The sequence below is a fragment of the Rhinoderma darwinii genome, unplaced genomic scaffold, assembly GCF_050947455.1.
Source record: "Rhinoderma darwinii isolate aRhiDar2 unplaced genomic scaffold, aRhiDar2.hap1 Scaffold_3361, whole genome shotgun sequence".
NCBI lineage: Eukaryota > Metazoa > Chordata > Amphibia > Anura > Rhinodermatidae > Rhinoderma > Rhinoderma darwinii.
In genome coordinates, this window is record NW_027463416.1 from 102,435 (window position 1) to 120,020 (window position 17,586).

The following is a 17,586-nucleotide window of genomic DNA, read 5'->3' on the forward strand; positions in this document are numbered from 1 at the left end:
CGGGCGGGCTGCTTTATTGGCTGTTTGCTGTTCCCCTACTCCACTCCACTATTTGACTGTTGTGCTGCATCAATCAATCAATCAATCAATCAATCAATCAATCAATCAATCAGTGGCTGGCTCAGGTGCAGCTCTTTAACTTACCTAAAAGGGAGGGCGGAGAGAAGACAAGGAAGGTGAATGAGGTGTTCCAATGTGAAATGCCGGAAACACAGAAACACAGACGACACACAACAAGAGGTGGCAATCTATTCATTAATTGCATTTAATCAATGAGCTCATTATCACTCATGCATTGTCCAACAGGTGTTGAAATAATGGGATTAAAAGGGGAGATCCCTTCAGAAAGACAGAAACAATAGCAAAGACAAAAAACACTTTTGGAATCTGCTTTTAGTCAACACATAAGGAAAGGGTGCACCGGTCCTGGAAATACTGCAATACCAGGTCAATGCGTGGAGTGGACAGAGCAAGCTCTATTTCCATCTCCCTGTTCTAAAAATCCATTTAATATATGGTCCCCAGATAGGGGACGTATCAGATATTAAACTGATAAGAACAGATACTACACTTGATCTTAGCCAAAAGGCCGAGAAGCGATAACCCGAACGGGCCGCGCGTTGCCCGAGCCTGCCCGATACTGCTGTTCAGCCCTTGCAGCGATTCAGCCTACTTCTAGGCAATTCCATGGGGCCCTGCAGGCTCACACACTCACAGCTACACGGGAGGTGAATAAAGGCCGGAGAGGAAGCCAGACAGGATTTGCTTCTTTTGCTTGCACCACAATGCAGTGCTGAAAGAGGAGGAATCTACATAAAAACGCCTTCCTGGCAACGCCCAAATGCCCTGCTGCCATGCAGATAAACACTGGCAGCGGCAGCAAGTGCATGCCCACAGCCACCCCTTGTTCCTTCACACCTTGTATCAGCTGTAATCCAGTCCAGTCCAGTGCTGCCTGCTGAGCAGCACTGACCAACACTGCCTGGGCCCAGGCTTTTATCTCTGAGGCCCCATTATGATGTCAGAAAGCTGGCTCTGGAATCCTGAGGGCTCCACTATGACACGTGCAAAGTTCCGTCTGAACTTTATATAAGACGGTGAGGCTCAGTCAGTCACTCAGTGTTGCCTGAGAGGGCAACACTGCAACAGCCGGCCGCCAGGCTGTCTTTTTTTTGCACAGCTAGTTGCCTCCAGGAGGCCACAAGAGGGAGACAAGGGACTGCAAAATGGAAAATAGGCATCCACCAACTTTACAGACAACTTCTCCTTGCTCCTACAACCTCCATCCTTGCACAGTTTGTTATTCTTCTAGGTAACATAGTAACAAATCCAAATTGCTGCTCTCTTTGTAGGCAAGCAAGGCTTTGTTGCAACTGCAATTCTTACTTCTTCTTGAAATGTAGGGACGACAGTACATTCCATCACATCCATCTAGTGTACACAGGTAGGTCCATTGTGGCGGGCAGGCGAGCGGGCGGGCTGCTTTATTGGCTGTTTGCTGTTCCCCTACTCCACTCCACTATTTGACTGTTGTGCTGCATCAATCAATCAATCAATCAATCAATCAATCAATCAATCAATCAATCAATCAATCAGTGGCTGGCTCAGGTGCAGCTCTTTAACTTACCTAAAAGGGAGGGCGGAGAGAAGACAAGGAAGGTGAATGAGGTGTTCCAATGTGAAATGCCGGAAACACAGAAACACAGACGACACACAACAAGAGGTGGCAATCTATTCATTAATTGCATTTAATCAATGAGCTCATTATCACTCATGCATTGTCCAACAGGTGTTGAAATAATGGGATTAAAAGGGGAGATCCCTTCAGAAAGACAGAAACAATAGCAAAGACAAAAAACACTTTTGGAATCTGCTTTTAGTCAACACATAAGGAAAGGGTGCACCGGTCCTGGAAATACTGCAATACCAGGTCAATGCGTGGAGTGGACAGAGCAAGCTCTATTTCCATCTCCCTGTTCTAAAAATCCATTTAATATATGGTCCCCAGATAGGGGACGTATCAGATATTAAACTGATAAGAACAGATACTACACTTGATCTTAGCCAAAAGGCCGAGAAGCGATAACCCGAACGGGCCGCGCGTTGCCCGAGCCTGCCCGATACTGCTGTTCAGCCCTTGCAGCGATTCAGCCTACTTCTAGGCAATTCCATGGGGCCCTGCAGGCTCACACACTCACAGCTACACGGGAGGTGAATAAAGGCCGGAGAGGAAGCCAGACAGGATTTGCTTCTTTTGCTTGCACCACAATGCAGTGCTGAAAGAGGAGGAATCTACATAAAAACGCCTTCCTGGCAACGCCCAAATGCCCTGCTGCCATGCAGATAAACACTGGCAGCGGCAGCAAGTGCATGCCCACAGCCACCCCTTGTTCCTTCACACCTTGTATCAGCTGTAATCCAGTCCAGTCCAGTGCTGCCTGCTGAGCAGCACTGACCAACACTGCCTGGGCCCAGGCTTTTATCTCTGAGGCCCCATTATGATGTCAGAAAGCTGGCTCTGGAATCCTGAGGGCTCCACTATGACACGTGCAAAGTTCCGTCTGAACTTTATATAAGACGGTGAGGCTCAGTCAGTCACTCAGTGTTGCCTGAGAGGGCAACACTGCAACAGCCGGCCGCCAGGCTGTCTTTTTTTTGCACAGCTAGTTGCCTCCAGGAGGCCACAAGAGGGAGACAAGGGACTGCAAAATGGAAAATAGGCATCCACCAACTTTACAGACAACTTCTCCTTGCTCCTACAACCTCCATCCTTGCACAGTTTGTTATTCTTCTAGGTAACATAGTAACAAATCCAAATTGCTGCTCTCTTTGTAGGCAAGCAAGGCTTTGTTGCAACTGCAATTCTTACTTCTTCTTGAAATGTAGGGACGACAGTACATTCCATCACATCCATCTAGTGTACACAGGTAGGTCCATTGTGGCGGGCAGGCGAGCGGGCGGGCTGCTTTATTGGCTGTTTGCTGTTCCCCTACTCCACTCCACTATTTGACTGTTGTGCTGCATCAATCAATCAATCAATCAATCAATCAATCAATCAATCAGTGGCTGGCTCAGGTGCAGCTCTTTAACTTACCTAAAAGGGAGGGCGGAGAGAAGACAAGGAAGGTGAATGAGGTGTTCCAATGTGAAATGCCGGAAACACAGAAACACAGACGACACACAACAAGAGGTGGCAATCTATTCATTAATTGCATTTAATCAATGAGCTCATTATCACTCATGCATTGTCCAACAGGTGTTGAAATAATGGGATTAAAAGGGGAGATCCCTTCAGAAAGACAGAAACAATAGCAAAGACAAAAAACACTTTTGGAATCTGCTTTTAGTCAACACATAAGGAAAGGGTGCACCGGTCCTGGAAATACTGCAATACCAGGTCAATGCGTGGAGTGGACAGAGCAAGCTCTATTTCCATCTCCCTGTTCTAAAAATCCATTTAATATATGGTCCCCAGATAGGGGACGTATCAGATATTAAACTGATAAGAACAGATACTACACTTGATCTTAGCCAAAAGGCCGAGAAGCGATAACCCGAACGGGCCGCGCGTTGCCCGAGCCTGCCCGATACTGCTGTTCAGCCCTTGCAGCGATTCAGCCTACTTCTAGGCAATTCCATGGGGCCCTGCAGGCTCACACACTCACAGCTACACGGGAGGTGAATAAAGGCCGGAGAGGAAGCCAGACAGGATTTGCTTCTTTTGCTTGCACCACAATGCAGTGCTGAAAGAGGAGGAATCTACATAAAAACGCCTTCCTGGCAACGCCCAAATGCCCTGCTGCCATGCAGATAAACACTGGCAGCGGCAGCAAGTGCATGCCCACAGCCACCCCTTGTTCCTTCACACCTTGTATCAGCTGTAATCCAGTCCAGTCCAGTGCTGCCTGCTGAGCAGCACTGACCAACACTGCCTGGGCCCAGGCTTTTATCTCTGAGGCCCCATTATGATGTCAGAAAGCTGGCTCTGGAATCCTGAGGGCTCCACTATGACACGTGCAAAGTTCCGTCTGAACTTTATATAAGACGGTGAGGCTCAGTCAGTCACTCAGTGTTGCCTGAGAGGGCAACACTGCAACAGCCGGCCGCCAGGCTGTCTTTTTTTTGCACAGCTAGTTGCCTCCAGGAGGCCACAAGAGGGAGACAAGGGACTGCAAAATGGAAAATAGGCATCCACCAACTTTACAGACAACTTCTCCTTGCTCCTACAACCTCCATCCTTGCACAGTTTGTTATTCTTCTAGGTAACATAGTAACAAATCCAAATTGCTGCTCTCTTTGTAGGCAAGCAAGGCTTTGTTGCAACTGCAATTCTTACTTCTTCTTGAAATGTAGGGACGACAGTACATTCCATCACATCCATCTAGTGTACACAGGTAGGTCCATTGTGGCGGGCAGGCGAGCGGGCGGGCTGCTTTATTGGCTGTTTGCTGTTCCCCTACTCCACTCCACTATTTGACTGTTGTGCTGCATCAATCAATCAATCAATCAATCAATCAATCAATCAATCAATCAGTGGCTGGCTCAGGTGCAGCTCTTTAACTTACCTAAAAGGGAGGGCGGAGAGAAGACAAGGAAGGTGAATGAGGTGTTCCAATGTGAAATGCCGGAAACACAGAAACACAGACGACACACAACAAGAGGTGGCAATCTATTCATTAATTGCATTTAATCAATGAGCTCATTATCACTCATGCATTGTCCAACAGGTGTTGAAATAATGGGATTAAAAGGGGAGATCCCTTCAGAAAGACAGAAACAATAGCAAAGACAAAAAACACTTTTGGAATCTGCTTTTAGTCAACACATAAGGAAAGGGTGCACCGGTCCTGGAAATACTGCAATACCAGGTCAATGCGTGGAGTGGACAGAGCAAGCTCTATTTCCATCTCCCTGTTCTAAAAATCCATTTAATATATGGTCCCCAGATAGGGGACGTATCAGATATTAAACTGATAAGAACAGATACTACACTTGATCTTAGCCAAAAGGCCGAGAAGCGATAACCCGAACGGGCCGCGCGTTGCCCGAGCCTGCCCGATACTGCTGTTCAGCCCTTGCAGCGATTCAGCCTACTTCTAGGCAATTCCATGGGGCCCTGCAGGCTCACACACTCACAGCTACACGGGAGGTGAATAAAGGCCGGAGAGGAAGCCAGACAGGATTTGCTTCTTTTGCTTGCACCACAATGCAGTGCTGAAAGAGGAGGAATCTACATAAAAACGCCTTCCTGGCAACGCCCAAATGCCCTGCTGCCATGCAGATAAACACTGGCAGCGGCAGCAAGTGCATGCCCACAGCCACCCCTTGTTCCTTCACACCTTGTATCAGCTGTAATCCAGTCCAGTCCAGTGCTGCCTGCTGAGCAGCACTGACCAACACTGCCTGGGCCCAGGCTTTTATCTCTGAGGCCCCATTATGATGTCAGAAAGCTGGCTCTGGAATCCTGAGGGCTCCACTATGACACGTGCAAAGTTCCGTCTGAACTTTATATAAGACGGTGAGGCTCAGTCAGTCACTCAGTGTTGCCTGAGAGGGCAACACTGCAACAGCCGGCCGCCAGGCTGTCTTTTTTTTGCACAGCTAGTTGCCTCCAGGAGGCCACAAGAGGGAGACAAGGGACTGCAAAATGGAAAATAGGCATCCACCAACTTTACAGACAACTTCTCCTTGCTCCTACAACCTCCATCCTTGCACAGTTTGTTATTCTTCTAGGTAACATAGTAACAAATCCAAATTGCTGCTCTCTTTGTAGGCAAGCAAGGCTTTGTTGCAACTGCAATTCTTACTTCTTCTTGAAATGTAGGGACGACAGTACATTCCATCACATCCATCTAGTGTACACAGGTAGGTCCATTGTGGCGGGCAGGCGAGCGGGCGGGCTGCTTTATTGGCTGTTTGCTGTTCCCCTACTCCACTCCACTATTTGACTGTTGTGCTGCATCAATCAATCAATCAATCAATCAATCAATCAATCAATCAATCAATCAATCAGTGGCTGGCTCAGGTGCAGCTCTTTAACTTACCTAAAAGGGAGGGCGGAGAGAAGACAAGGAAGGTGAATGAGGTGTTCTCCAATGTGAAATGCCGGAAACACAGAAACACAGACGACACACAACAAGAGGTGGCAATCTATTCATTAATTGCATTTAATCAATGAGCTCATTATCACTCATGCATTGTCCAACAGGTGTTGAAATAATGGGATTAAAAGGGGAGATCCCTTCAGAAAGACAGAAACAATAGCAAAGACAAAAAACACTTTTGGAATCTGCTTTTAGTCAACACATAAGGAAAGGGTGCACCGGTCCTGGAAATACTGCAATACCAGGTCAATGCGTGGAGTGGACAGAGCAAGCTCTATTTCCATCTCCCTGTTCTAAAAATCCATTTAATATATGGTCCCCAGATAGGGGACGTATCAGATATTAAACTGATAAGAACAGATACTACACTTGATCTTAGCCAAAAGGCCGAGAAGCGATAACCCGAACGGGCCGCGCGTTGCCCGAGCCTGCCCGATACTGCTGTTCAGCCCTTGCAGCGATTCAGCCTACTTCTAGGCAATTCCATGGGGCCCTGCAGGCTCACACACTCACAGCTACACGGGAGGTGAATAAAGGCCGGAGAGGAAGCCAGACAGGATTTGCTTCTTTTGCTTGCACCACAATGCAGTGCTGAAAGAGGAGGAATCTACATAAAAACGCCTTCCTGGCAACGCCCAAATGCCCTGCTGCCATGCAGATAAACACTGGCAGCGGCAGCAAGTGCATGCCCACAGCCACCCCTTGTTCCTTCACACCTTGTATCAGCTGTAATCCAGTCCAGTCCAGTGCTGCCTGCTGAGCAGCACTGACCAACACTGCCTGGGCCCAGGCTTTTATCTCTGAGGCCCCATTATGATGTCAGAAAGCTGGCTCTGGAATCCTGAGGGCTCCACTATGACACGTGCAAAGTTCCGTCTGAACTTTATATAAGACGGTGAGGCTCAGTCAGTCACTCAGTGTTGCCTGAGAGGGCAACACTGCAACAGCCGGCCGCCAGGCTGTCTTTTTTTTGCACAGCTAGTTGCCTCCAGGAGGCCACAAGAGGGAGACAAGGGACTGCAAAATGGAAAATAGGCATCCACCAACTTTACAGACAACTTCTCCTTGCTCCTACAACCTCCATCCTTGCACAGTTTGTTATTCTTCTAGGTAACATAGTAACAAATCCAAATTGCTGCTCTCTTTGTAGGCAAGCAAGGCTTTGTTGCAACTGCAATTCTTACTTCTTCTTGAAATGTAGGGACGACAGTACATTCCATCACATCCATCTAGTGTACACAGGTAGGTCCATTGTGGCGGGCAGGCGAGCGGGCGGGCTGCTTTATTGGCTGTTTGCTGTTCCCCTACTCCACTCCACTATTTGACTGTTGTGCTGCATCAATCAATCAATCAATCAATCAATCAATCAATCAATCAATCAATCAGTGGCTGGCTCAGGTGCAGCTCTTTAACTTACCTAAAAGGGAGGGCGGAGAGAAGACAAGGAAGGTGAATGAGGTGTTCCAATGTGAAATGCCGGAAACACAGAAACACAGACGACACACAACAAGAGGTGGCAATCTATTCATTAATTGCATTTAATCAATGAGCTCATTATCACTCATGCATTGTCCAACAGGTGTTGAAATAATGGGATTAAAAGGGGAGATCCCTTCAGAAAGACAGAAACAATAGCAAAGACAAAAAACACTTTTGGAATCTGCTTTTAGTCAACACATAAGGAAAGGGTGCACCGGTCCTGGAAATACTGCAATACCAGGTCAATGCGTGGAGTGGACAGAGCAAGCTCTATTTCCATCTCCCTGTTCTAAAAATCCATTTAATATATGGTCCCCAGATAGGGGACGTATCAGATATTAAACTGATAAGAACAGATACTACACTTGATCTTAGCCAAAAGGCCGAGAAGCGATAACCCGAACGGGCCGCGCGTTGCCCGAGCCTGCCCGATACTGCTGTTCAGCCCTTGCAGCGATTCAGCCTACTTCTAGGCAATTCCATGGGGCCCTGCAGGCTCACACACTCACAGCTACACGGGAGGTGAATAAAGGCCGGAGAGGAAGCCAGACAGGATTTGCTTCTTTTGCTTGCACCACAATGCAGTGCTGAAAGAGGAGGAATCTACATAAAAACGCCTTCCTGGCAACGCCCAAATGCCCTGCTGCCATGCAGATAAACACTGGCAGCGGCAGCAAGTGCATGCCCACAGCCACCCCTTGTTCCTTCACACCTTGTATCAGCTGTAATCCAGTCCAGTCCAGTGCTGCCTGCTGAGCAGCACTGACCAACACTGCCTGGGCCCAGGCTTTTATCTCTGAGGCCCCATTATGATGTCAGAAAGCTGGCTCTGGAATCCTGAGGGCTCCACTATGACACGTGCAAAGTTCCGTCTGAACTTTATATAAGACGGTGAGGCTCAGTCAGTCACTCAGTGTTGCCTGAGAGGGCAACACTGCAACAGCCGGCCGCCAGGCTGTCTTTTTTTTGCACAGCTAGTTGCCTCCAGGAGGCCACAAGAGGGAGACAAGGGACTGCAAAATGGAAAATAGGCATCCACCAACTTTACAGACAACTTCTCCTTGCTCCTACAACCTCCATCCTTGCACAGTTTGTTATTCTTCTAGGTAACATAGTAACAAATCCAAATTGCTGCTCTCTTTGTAGGCAAGCAAGGCTTTGTTGCAACTGCAATTCTTACTTCTTCTTGAAATGTAGGGACGACAGTACATTCCATCACATCCATCTAGTGTACACAGGTAGGTCCATTGTGGCGGGCAGGCGAGCGGGCGGGCTGCTTTATTGGCTGTTTGCTGTTCCCCTACTCCACTCCACTATTTGACTGTTGTGCTGCATCAATCAATCAATCAATCAATCAATCAATCAATCAATCAATCAATCAATCAATCAATCAGTGGCTGGCTCAGGTGCAGCTCTTTAACTTACCTAAAAGGGAGGGCGGAGAGAAGACAAGGAAGGTGAATGAGGTGTTCCAATGTGAAATGCCGGAAACACAGAAACACAGACGACACACAACAAGAGGTGGCAATCTATTCATTAATTGCATTTAATCAATGAGCTCATTATCACTCATGCATTGTCCAACAGGTGTTGAAATAATGGGATTAAAAGGGGAGATCCCTTCAGAAAGACAGAAACAATAGCAAAGACAAAAAACACTTTTGGAATCTGCTTTTAGTCAACACATAAGGAAAGGGTGCACCGGTCCTGGAAATACTGCAATACCAGGTCAATGCGTGGAGTGGACAGAGCAAGCTCTATTTCCATCTCCCTGTTCTAAAAATCCATTTAATATATGGTCCCCAGATAGGGGACGTATCAGATATTAAACTGATAAGAACAGATACTACACTTGATCTTAGCCAAAAGGCCGAGAAGCGATAACCCGAACGGGCCGCGCGTTGCCCGAGCCTGCCCGATACTGCTGTTCAGCCCTTGCAGCGATTCAGCCTACTTCTAGGCAATTCCATGGGGCCCTGCAGGCTCACACACTCACAGCTACACGGGAGGTGAATAAAGGCCGGAGAGGAAGCCAGACAGGATTTGCTTCTTTTGCTTGCACCACAATGCAGTGCTGAAAGAGGAGGAATCTACATAAAAACGCCTTCCTGGCAACGCCCAAATGCCCTGCTGCCATGCAGATAAACACTGGCAGCGGCAGCAAGTGCATGCCCACAGCCACCCCTTGTTCCTTCACACCTTGTATCAGCTGTAATCCAGTCCAGTCCAGTGCTGCCTGCTGAGCAGCACTGACCAACACTGCCTGGGCCCAGGCTTTTATCTCTGAGGCCCCATTATGATGTCAGAAAGCTGGCTCTGGAATCCTGAGGGCTCCACTATGACACGTGCAAAGTTCCGTCTGAACTTTATATAAGACGGTGAGGCTCAGTCAGTCACTCAGTGTTGCCTGAGAGGGCAACACTGCCGCCAGGCTGTCTTTTTTTTGCACAGCTAGTTGCCTCCAGGAGGCCACAAGAGGGAGACAAGGGACTGCAAAATGGAAAATAGGCATCCACCAACTTTACAGACAACTTCTCCTTGCTCCTACAACCTCCATCCTTGCACAGTTTGTTATTCTTCTAGGTAACATAGTAACAAATCCAAATTGCTGCTCTCTTTGTAGGCAAGCAAGGCTTTGTTGCAACTGCAATTCTTACTTCTTCTTGAAATGTAGGGACGACAGTACATTCCATCACATCCATCTAGTGTACACAGGTAGGTCCATTGTGGCGGGCAGGCGAGCGGGCGGGCTGCTTTATTGGCTGTTTGCTGTTCCCCTACTCCACTCCACTATTTGACTGTTGTGCTGCATCAATCAATCAATCAATCAATCAATCAATCAATCAATCAATCAATCAGTGGCTGGCTCAGGTGCAGCTCTTTAACTTACCTAAAAGGGAGGGCGGAGAGAAGACAAGGAAGGTGAATGAGGTGTTCCAATGTGAAATGCCGGAAACACAGAAACACAGACGACACACAACAAGAGGTGGCAATCTATTCATTAATTGCATTTAATCAATGAGCTCATTATCACTCATGCATTGTCCAACAGGTGTTGAAATAATGGGATTAAAAGGGGAGATCCCTTCAGAAAGACAGAAACAATAGCAAAGACAAAAAACACTTTTGGAATCTGCTTTTAGTCAACACATAAGGAAAGGGTGCACCGGTCCTGGAAATACTGCAATACCAGGTCAATGCGTGGAGTGGACAGAGCAAGCTCTATTTCCATCTCCCTGTTCTAAAAATCCATTTAATATATGGTCCCCAGATAGGGGACGTATCAGATATTAAACTGATAAGAACAGATACTACACTTGATCTTAGCCAAAAGGCCGAGAAGCGATAACCCGAACGGGCCGCGCGTTGCCCGAGCCTGCCCGATACTGCTGTTCAGCCCTTGCAGCGATTCAGCCTACTTCTAGGCAATTCCATGGGGCCCTGCAGGCTCACACACTCACAGCTACACGGGAGGTGAATAAAGGCCGGAGAGGAAGCCAGACAGGATTTGCTTCTTTTGCTTGCACCACAATGCAGTGCTGAAAGAGGAGGAATCTACATAAAAACGCCTTCCTGGCAACGCCCAAATGCCCTGCTGCCATGCAGATAAACACTGGCAGCGGCAGCAAGTGCATGCCCACAGCCACCCCTTGTTCCTTCACACCTTGTATCAGCTGTAATCCAGTCCAGTCCAGTGCTGCCTGCTGAGCAGCACTGACCAACACTGCCTGGGCCCAGGCTTTTATCTCTGAGGCCCCATTATGATGTCAGAAAGCTGGCTCTGGAATCCTGAGGGCTCCACTATGACACGTGCAAAGTTCCGTCTGAACTTTATATAAGACGGTGAGGCTCAGTCAGTCACTCAGTGTTGCCTGAGAGGGCAACACTGCAACAGCCGGCCGCCAGGCTGTCTTTTTTTTGCACAGCTAGTTGCCTCCAGGAGGCCACAAGAGGGAGACAAGGGACTGCAAAATGGAAAATAGGCATCCACCAACTTTACAGACAACTTCTCCTTGCTCCTACAACCTCCATCCTTGCACAGTTTGTTATTCTTCTAGGTAACATAGTAACAAATCCAAATTGCTGCTCTCTTTGTAGGCAAGCAAGGCTTTGTTGCAACTGCAATTCTTACTTCTTCTTGAAATGTAGGGACGACAGTACATTCCATCACATCCATCTAGTGTACACAGGTAGGTCCATTGTGGCGGGCAGGCGAGCGGGCGGGCTGCTTTATTGGCTGTTTGCTGTTCCCCTACTCCACTCCACTATTTGACTGTTGTGCTGCATCAATCAATCAATCAATCAATCAATCAATCAATCAATCAATCAATCAGTGGCTGGCTCAGGTGCAGCTCTTTAACTTACCTAAAAGGGAGGGCGGAGAGAAGACAAGGAAGGTGAATGAGGTGTTCCAATGTGAAATGCCGGAAACACAGAAACACAGACGACACACAACAAGAGGTGGCAATCTATTCATTAATTGCATTTAATCAATGAGCTCATTATCACTCATGCATTGTCCAACAGGTGTTGAAATAATGGGATTAAAAGGGGAGATCCCTTCAGAAAGACAGAAACAATAGCAAAGACAAAAAACACTTTTGGAATCTGCTTTTAGTCAACACAAAAGGAAAGGGTGCACCGGTCCTGGAAATACTGCAATACCAGGTCAATGCGTGGAGTGGACAGAGCAAGCTCTATTTCCATCTCCCTGTTCTAAAAATCCATTTAATATATGGTCCCCAGATAGGGGACGTATCAGATATTAAACTGATAAGAACAGATACTACACTTGATCTTAGCCAAAAGGCCGAGAAGCGATAACCCGAACGGGCCGCGCGTTGCCCGAGCCTGCCCGATACTGCTGTTCAGCCCTTGCAGCGATTCAGCCTACTTCTAGGCAATTCCATGGGGCCCTGCAGGCTCACACACTCACAGCTACACGGGAGGTGAATAAAGGCCGGAGAGGAAGCCAGACAGGATTTGCTTCTTTTGCTTGCACCACAATGCAGTGCTGAAAGAGGAGGAATCTACATAAAAACGCCTTCCTGGCAACGCCCAAATGCCCTGCTGCCATGCAGATAAACACTGGCAGCGGCAGCAAGTGCATGCCCACAGCCACCCCTTGTTCCTTCACACCTTGTATCAGCTGTAATCCAGTCCAGTCCAGTGCTGCCTGCTGAGCAGCACTGACCAACACTGCCTGGGCCCAGGCTTTTATCTCTGAGGCCCCATTATGATGTCAGAAAGCTGGCTCTGGAATCCTGAGGGCTCCACTATGACACGTGCAAAGTTCCGTCTGAACTTTATATAAGACGGTGAGGCTCAGTCAGTCACTCAGTGTTGCCTGAGAGGGCAACACTGCAACAGCCGGCCGCCAGGCTGTCTTTTTTTTGCACAGCTAGTTGCCTCCAGGAGGCCACAAGAGGGAGACAAGGGACTGCAAAATGGAAAATAGGCATCCACCAACTTTACAGACAACTTCTCCTTGCTCCTACAACCTCCATCCTTGCACAGTTTGTTATTCTTCTAGGTAACATAGTAACAAATCCAAATTGCTGCTCTCTTTGTAGGCAAGCAAGGCTTTGTTGCAACTGCAATTCTTACTTCTTCTTGAAATGTAGGGACGACAGTACATTCCATCACATCCATCTAGTGTACACAGGTAGGTCCATTGTGGCGGGCAGGCGAGCGGGCGGGCTGCTTTATTGGCTGTTTGCTGTTCCCCTACTCCACTCCACTATTTGACTGTTGTGCTGCATCAATCAATCAATCAATCAATCAATCAATCAATCAATCAATCAGTGGCTGGCTCAGGTGCAGCTCTTTAACTTACCTAAAAGGGAGGGCGGAGAGAAGACAAGGAAGGTGAATGAGGTGTTCCAATGTGAAATGCCGGAAACACAGAAACACAGACGACACACAACAAGAGGTGGCAATCTATTCATTAATTGCATTTAATCAATGAGCTCATTATCACTCATGCATTGTCCAACAGGTGTTGAAATAATGGGATTAAAAGGGGAGATCCCTTCAGAAAGACAGAAACAATAGCAAAGACAAAAAACACTTTTGGAATCTGCTTTTAGTCAACACATAAGGAAAGGGTGCACCGGTCCTGGAAATACTGCAATACCAGGTCAATGCGTGGAGTGGACAGAGCAAGCTCTATTTCCATCTCCCTGTTCTAAAAATCCATTTAATATATGGTCCCCAGATAGGGGACGTATCAGATATTAAACTGATAAGAACAGATACTACACTTGATCTTAGCCAAAAGGCCGAGAAGCGATAACCCGAACGGGCCGCGCGTTGCCCGAGCCTGCCCGATACTGCTGTTCAGCCCTTGCAGCGATTCAGCCTACTTCTAGGCAATTCCATGGGGCCCTGCAGGCTCACACACTCACAGCTACACGGGAGGTGAATAAAGGCCGGAGAGGAAGCCAGACAGGATTTGCTTCTTTTGCTTGCACCACAATGCAGTGCTGAAAGAGGAGGAACCTACATAAAAACGCCTTCCTGGCAACGCCCAAATGCCCTGCTGCCATGCAGATAAACACTGGCAGCGGCAGCAAGTGCATGCCCACAGCCACCCCTTGTTCCTTCACACCTTGTATCAGCTGTAATCCAGTCCAGTCCAGTGCTGCCTGCTGAGCAGCACTGACCAACACTGCCTGGGCCCAGGCTTTTATCTCTGAGGCCCCATTATGATGTCAGAAAGCTGGCTCTGGAATCCTGAGGGCTCCACTATGACACGTGCAAAGTTCCGTCTGAACTTTATATAAGACGGTGAGGCTCAGTCAGTCACTCAGTGTTGCCTGAGAGGGCAACACTGCAACAGCCGGCCGCCAGGCTGTCTTTTTTTTGCACAGCTAGTTGCCTCCAGGAGGCCACAAGAGGGAGACAAGGGACTGCAAAATGGAAAATAGGCATCCACCAACTTTACAGACAACTTCTCCTTGCTCCTACAACCTCCATCCTTGCACAGTTTGTTATTCTTCTAGGTAACATAGTAACAAATCCAAATTGCTGCTCTCTTTGTAGGCAAGCAAGGCTTTGTTGCAACTGCAATTCTTACTTCTTCTTGAAATGTAGGGACGACAGTACATTCCATCACATCCATCTAGTGTACACAGGTAGGTCCATTGTGGCGGGCAGGCGAGCGGGCGGGCTGCTTTATTGGCTGTTTGCTGTTCCCCTACTCCACTCCACTATTTGACTGTTGTGCTGCATCAATCAATCAATCAATCAATCAATCAATCAATCAATCAATCAGTGGCTGGCTCAGGTGCAGCTCTTTAACTTACCTAAAAGGGAGGGCGGAGAGAAGACAAGGAAGGTGAATGAGGTGTTCCAATGTGAAATGCCGGAAACACAGAAACACAGACGACACACAACAAGAGGTGGCAATCTATTCATTAATTGCATTTAATCAATGAGCTCATTATCACTCATGCATTGTCCAACAGGTGTTGAAATAATGGGATTAAAAGGGGAGATCCCTTCAGAAAGACAGAAACAATAGCAAAGACAAAAAACACTTTTGGAATCTGCTTTTAGTCAACACATAAGGAAAGGGTGCACCGGTCCTGGAAATACTGCAATACCAGGTCAATGCGTGGAGTGGACAGAGCAAGCTCTATTTCCATCTCCCTGTTCTAAAAATCCATTTAATATATGGTCCCCAGATAGGGGACGTATCAGATATTAAACTGATAAGAACAGATACTACACTTGATCTTAGCCAAAAGGCCGAGAAGCGATAACCCGAACGGGCCGCGCGTTGCCCGAGCCTGCCCGATACTGCTGTTCAGCCCTTGCAGCGATTCAGCCTACTTCTAGGCAATTCCATGGGGCCCTGCAGGCTCACACACTCACAGCTACACGGGAGGTGAATAAAGGCCGGAGAGGAAGCCAGACAGGATTTGCTTCTTTTGCTTGCACCACAATGCAGTGCTGAAAGAGGAGGAATCTACATAAAAACGCCTTCCTGGCAACGCCCAAATGCCCTGCTGCCATGCAGATAAACACTGGCAGCGGCAGCAAGTGCATGCCCACAGCCACCCCTTGTTCCTTCACACCTTGTATCAGCTGTAATCCAGTCCAGTCCAGTGCTGCCTGCTGAGCAGCACTGACCAACACTGCCTGGGCCCAGGCTTTTATCTCTGAGGCCCCATTATGATGTCAGAAAGCTGGCTCTGGAATCCTGAGGGCTCCACTATGACACGTGCAAAGTTCCGTCTGAACTTTATATAAGACGGTGAGGCTCAGTCAGTCACTCAGTGTTGCCTGAGAGGGCAACACTGCAACAGCCGGCCGCCAGGCTGTCTTTTTTTTGCACAGCTAGTTGCCTCCAGGAGGCCACAAGAGGGAGACAAGGGACTGCAAAATGGAAAATAGGCATCCACCAACTTTACAGACAACTTCTCCTTGCTCCTACAACCTCCATCCTTGCACAGTTTGTTATTCTTCTAGGTAACATAGTAACAAATCCAAATTGCTGCTCTCTTTGTAGGCAAGCAAGGCTTTGTTGCAACTGCAATTCTTACTTCTTCTTGAAATGTAGGGACGACAGTACATTCCATCACATCCATCTAGTGTACACAGGTAGGTCCATTGTGGCGGGCAGGCGAGCGGGCGGGCTGCTTTATTGGCTGTTTGCTGTTCCCCTACTCCACTCCACTATTTGACTGTTGTGCTGCATCAATCAATCAATCAATCAATCAATCAATCAATCAATCAATCAATCAGTGGCTGGCTCAGGTGCAGCTCTTTAACTTACCTAAAAGGGAGGGCGGAGAGAAGACAAGGAAGGTGAATGAGGTGTTCCAATGTGAAATGCCGGAAACACAGAAACACAGACGACACACAACAAGAGGTGGCAATCTATTCATTAATTGCATTTAATCAATGAGCTCATTATCACTCATGCATTGTCCAACAGGTGTTGAAATAATGGGATTAAAAGGGGAGATCCCTTCAGAAAGACAGAAACAATAGCAAAGACAAAAAACACTTTTGGAATCTGCTTTTAGTCAACACAAAAGGAAAGGGTGCACCGGTCCTGGAAATACTGCAATACCAGGTCAATGCGTGGAGTGGACAGAGCAAGCTCTATTTCCATCTCCCTGTTCTAAAAATCCATTTAATATATGGTCCCCAGATAGGGGACGTATCAGATATTAAACTGATAAGAACAGATACTACACTTGATCTTAGCCAAAAGGCCGAGAAGCGATAACCCGAACGGGCCGCGCGTTGCCCGAGCCTGCCCGATACTGCTGTTCAGCCCTTGCAGCGATTCAGCCTACTTCTAGGCAATTCCATGGGGCCCTGCAGGCTCACACACTCACAGCTACACGGGAGGTGAATAAAGGCCGGAGAGGAAGCCAGACAGGATTTGCTTCTTTTGCTTGCACCACAATGCAGTGCTGAAAGAGGAGGAATCTACATAAAAACGCCTTCCTGGCAACGCCCAAATGCCCTGCTGCCATGCAGATAAACACTGGCAGCGGCAGCAAGTGCATGCCCACAGCCACCCCTTGTTCCTTCACACCTTGTATCAGCTGTAATCCAGTCCAGTCCAGTGCTGCCTGCTGAGCAGCACTGACCAACACTGCCTGGGCCCAGGCTTTTATCTCTGAGGCCCCATTATGATGTCAGAAAGCTGGCTCTGGAATCCTGAGGGCTCCACTATGACACGTGCAAAGTTCCGTCTGAACTTTATATAAGACGGTGAGGCTCAGTCAGTCACTCAGTGTTGCCTGAGAGGGCAACACTGCAACAGCCGGCCGCCAGGCTGTCTTTTTTTTGCACAGCTAGTTGCCTCCAGGAGGCCACAAGAGGGAGACAAGGGACTGCAAAATGGAAAATAGGCATCCACCAACTTTACAGACAACTTCTCCGTGCTCCTACAACCTCCATCCTTGCACAGTTTGTTATTCTTCTAGGTAACATAGTAACAAATCCAAATTGCTGCTCTCTTTGTAGGCAAGCAAGGCTT

General features: G+C 47.9%; 12 non-coding genes across 12 annotated transcripts; all 12 read right to left on the minus strand.

The window, feature by feature from the left end:
* Window positions 1-410: 410 nt before the first annotated feature.
* On the minus strand, window positions 411-601 carry LOC142704593 (U2 spliceosomal RNA). Its single transcript, XR_012868026.1, has one exon. It is a non-coding gene; the product is annotated as a U2 spliceosomal RNA (small nuclear RNA).
* Window positions 602-1,893: 1,292 nt separating this feature from the next.
* On the minus strand, window positions 1,894-2,084 carry LOC142704594 (U2 spliceosomal RNA). Its single transcript, XR_012868027.1, has one exon. It is a non-coding gene; the product is annotated as a U2 spliceosomal RNA (small nuclear RNA).
* Window positions 2,085-3,360: 1,276 nt separating this feature from the next.
* Window positions 3,361-3,551, minus strand: LOC142704595 (U2 spliceosomal RNA). Its single transcript, XR_012868028.1, has one exon. It is a non-coding gene; the product is annotated as a U2 spliceosomal RNA (small nuclear RNA).
* Window positions 3,552-4,831: 1,280 nt separating this feature from the next.
* Window positions 4,832-5,022, minus strand: LOC142704597 (U2 spliceosomal RNA). The gene has a single exon (XR_012868029.1). It is a non-coding gene; the product is annotated as a U2 spliceosomal RNA (small nuclear RNA).
* Window positions 5,023-6,312: 1,290 nt separating this feature from the next.
* LOC142704598 (U2 spliceosomal RNA) lies at window positions 6,313-6,503 on the minus strand. The gene has a single exon (XR_012868030.1). It is a non-coding gene; the product is annotated as a U2 spliceosomal RNA (small nuclear RNA).
* Window positions 6,504-7,787: 1,284 nt separating this feature from the next.
* Window positions 7,788-7,978, minus strand: LOC142704599 (U2 spliceosomal RNA). The gene has a single exon (XR_012868031.1). It is a non-coding gene; the product is annotated as a U2 spliceosomal RNA (small nuclear RNA).
* A 1,296-nt stretch (window positions 7,979-9,274) lies between these two features.
* Window positions 9,275-9,465, minus strand: LOC142704600 (U2 spliceosomal RNA). Its single transcript, XR_012868032.1, has one exon. It is a non-coding gene; the product is annotated as a U2 spliceosomal RNA (small nuclear RNA).
* A 1,274-nt stretch (window positions 9,466-10,739) lies between these two features.
* On the minus strand, window positions 10,740-10,930 carry LOC142704601 (U2 spliceosomal RNA). The gene has a single exon (XR_012868033.1). It is a non-coding gene; the product is annotated as a U2 spliceosomal RNA (small nuclear RNA).
* A 1,284-nt stretch (window positions 10,931-12,214) lies between these two features.
* Window positions 12,215-12,405, minus strand: LOC142704602 (U2 spliceosomal RNA). The gene has a single exon (XR_012868034.1). It is a non-coding gene; the product is annotated as a U2 spliceosomal RNA (small nuclear RNA).
* Window positions 12,406-13,685: 1,280 nt separating this feature from the next.
* Window positions 13,686-13,876, minus strand: LOC142704604 (U2 spliceosomal RNA). Its single transcript, XR_012868036.1, has one exon. It is a non-coding gene; the product is annotated as a U2 spliceosomal RNA (small nuclear RNA).
* Window positions 13,877-15,156: 1,280 nt separating this feature from the next.
* LOC142704605 (U2 spliceosomal RNA) lies at window positions 15,157-15,347 on the minus strand. The gene has a single exon (XR_012868037.1). It is a non-coding gene; the product is annotated as a U2 spliceosomal RNA (small nuclear RNA).
* A 1,284-nt stretch (window positions 15,348-16,631) lies between these two features.
* On the minus strand, window positions 16,632-16,822 carry LOC142704606 (U2 spliceosomal RNA). Its single transcript, XR_012868038.1, has one exon. It is a non-coding gene; the product is annotated as a U2 spliceosomal RNA (small nuclear RNA).
* Between the last annotated feature and the right edge of the window lie 764 nt (window positions 16,823-17,586).